This window comes from Notolepis coatsorum (genome assembly GCF_963971535.1).
Source record: "Notolepis coatsorum genome assembly, chromosome: 8".
NCBI lineage: Eukaryota > Metazoa > Chordata > Actinopteri > Aulopiformes > Paralepididae > Notolepis > Notolepis coatsorum.
In genome coordinates this window covers 143,470,752-143,473,832 of record NC_140172.1, presented here as the reverse complement: position 1 = coordinate 143,473,832, position 3,081 = coordinate 143,470,752, and positions in this window count along the sequence as shown.

The window sequence follows — 3,081 nt, the reverse complement described above, 5'->3', positions numbered from 1 at the left end:
TCCTCCATTAGGGAGGGTCGGGGGGCTCGGTCCTCCCCGGTCTGATGGTTGTGGGGGGCCTCAGCGGGGTACATTTGTCGGGCTATGGCTCCCGCTCAGCCTCCCTTGTGCAGTATGATGCTGAGCGAAAGCCATAACAAAATAGAACGTAAGGTTATGTATATAACCAAGTTCTATGAGTTATGGTGACGCTCAGCATCAGACGCCGCTGCGGCCCTTGATCTCGCCTTGTGGTGAAAGTTTGGGAAGGAGGCGAGTAGGTGACCACACACCTGCTTATGAAGGTAAGCGGATGGGGGTGTGGTCAGACGAATGTTGGGATGTAAAGGTACATGGTGGAATTTTTTATTCAGTGCACGTGCACGAAGTGAAGTACAGTGCAGTATGATGCTGAACTCATAGAACTTGGTTATATACATAACCTTATGTTAAACAACTGATTCCAAACACAAGGATAACAACAAATTAATCGCCACATACTGGGTCATCTGATCACAATCGTATCCATGTATATCCACTCAAGTCTCCTCTGTAACCCCTGTATTTATGATGAAATGGGGGACCCTGATGTAAACAAGATGAAAGTCTCTCTCTGGCCTGCATCCCCTTAACAATTGTATGTATTGAGCTGTACCCATTCTGCAATCTGTTAATAAAGTTTTCAATCAATCAAACCCGTAACGTGGAATTGAATAAACGAGCAGCTCTGTAATGCTATAGCATGAGAAACGTTAGCATCGCCCCACAACAACAACTAGCTGGTGTAACCAGCAACAACATGAAGACGTTAGCTAGCTTGTAGCCAACGACACTCAAAAAAGGAAACGGGAGGAAACTGTTATTAAAAAAGAAAGACATTTATTGAGCAAAAAAAACCAGCTAGCTAGAACGGCGCAGTGTACATATATAATTTCATCCTCATCATCATCGGGTAACATTTAGTTATCAATAGAAAGTTCTGTTCATCGTGTCGATTAGCCCCAACGAGCTAATACAAGCTAATACTCCTGAGACTGCGACGAGGCCTTCTTTCCCGCCTTGCTGCCGGAGCTCGCGGCCAGGTCTTCTTGGGCAGCAGCACGGCCTGGATGTTGGGCAGCATGCCGCCCTGCGCGATGGTGACGCCGCCCAGCAGCTTGTTGAGCTCCTTGTCGTTGCGCACGGCCAGCTGCAGGTGGCCAGGGACGTGCACAGGACTTTAGAGGGGCAGGTGCTCAAAGACTGAAAAGGGCACTACACTTGTGTGTATATATTAACCGAGCGCACGTAGCGCGCGAGCACGATTTTTAAGGGCCCTTTTCGGGTGGGGGGCCTCCTTTTTATGCTTTTTGGGGGGTTTTGGTGATCAAATATTGAATATTGAACTATAATAATCAGTGCAGGAGCTCACTTATCCTTGAAAGACACTTTTATCACTGACTTAAAAGGCCCATACATCTCCATAAATGTTCAGAAGAAGTGCTGTATATTCTGTATTGTTTAATATAAATGCATTTTTTATTCCAATCCCGATTTGTATTTGAGATTCCCAAATCCCATCGGACTTGACTTCTTCGTGTCCCTCAATGAGTGTAATACCAGCATTCAACTGTATGCGCCACAGCGGTTTCTATCATCATCATCATCACCACCCACGCTATGCATAAAATATATAGGTCCGCGGAGAGGCACGCTGAGGAGGCCGTGCAAACTGCAATGGAATATGGGGCATCTCTCTCTCTTTACCTAATATTTTGATTCTATCCTGACATTTTTCAGTTGGAAGTGCAGTCTATATGCATAACGATTTTTTTTTCTTTTTTCTTTTTTTCAAAAAGGGCACTTTTTTGATGAGGCTCAAAAAGGCAGGTGCTCAAGCACCCCTTGGCCTCTATGTGTGCACATGCCTGGGTGGCGGGGGATTAACCTCTCACCCCCTCTCTCCGTGAACTGTCAACCTCAGTGAACTGTCAACCAACGTGAAAAGGTGAATGACATTCCATAAAAACACTCCCATTAGCGCCACACTCCCGTGAGCACGCCCACCACCTAAATTGACAATACAACTAATAATTAGGGCTGTCAGTTTATCGCGTTAATTAGATTAATTAATTACACAGCAAATTATCGCGTTATGAAAATTAACTCAAAATTAATTACAAAAAAAAAGTTTTTTTTTTTTTTTTTTTTTTTTTAATAATATTTTTTTTGTATCTCATTCATTCCATAAGAATGTAGAAAACACATTTACAGACTTTTTTATTTTTTAATATGGTCCATTTGCATGTTCTTGGTATCTGATTCTAGGGACATCTATGAATCTCAGGGAATGTATTCCCAGTGTCAGAAATACTGTGGGCTAGATCCACAAAGAATGGATTTCTCTGGTCTGCATCCCCTTAACAATTGTGTGCCGTACTGTATTGTACCCATTCTGCAATCTGTTAATAACATTTTCATTCAATCAATCAATCTGCGCGGTGATTGATTGAATGAAAATTTTATTTTGAGTAAATTGTAATGAACCAAATGAGAATATCAATAAATCTTTTTGTATCTTTGACTGTGAATAACACCATGCTCAAATTGACCAGACCTGAAAAAGCTAGGCAAATTAATAGATGGAAGATGATTAAACAGAAGGTTTTGTAGATACAGTACTGAATTCTGCCATCCGGACACATGCAATTTGAAATATGATTATATAATATAGAATATCAGGCATAAAATGGTTATGCGATTAAAATGCGATTAATTAGATTAATTAATTACAAATCCTGTAATTAATTAGATTAATTTTTTTAATCGCCTGACAGCACTACTAATAATACAACACAAATAGAATACTGAATGATAATAAAGAGACCTCCATTACGGCGCCTACAGCTATTATTTCTTAACATATAGACATCTTATTTGAACAGGTAGAGCTATTATTTTAACAAACTAAAAAATACCACTTACTGCACCTTTAATCTTTCCTAATCCCACTGCAGTGTCCTGTTCTGTCAATGCTCCGCCTCTTGTCTGACTCGATATACAGGTAATACACATCAGAGTTCTACACTCCTCATCGACCGACACTGAGATTGACACACCTGC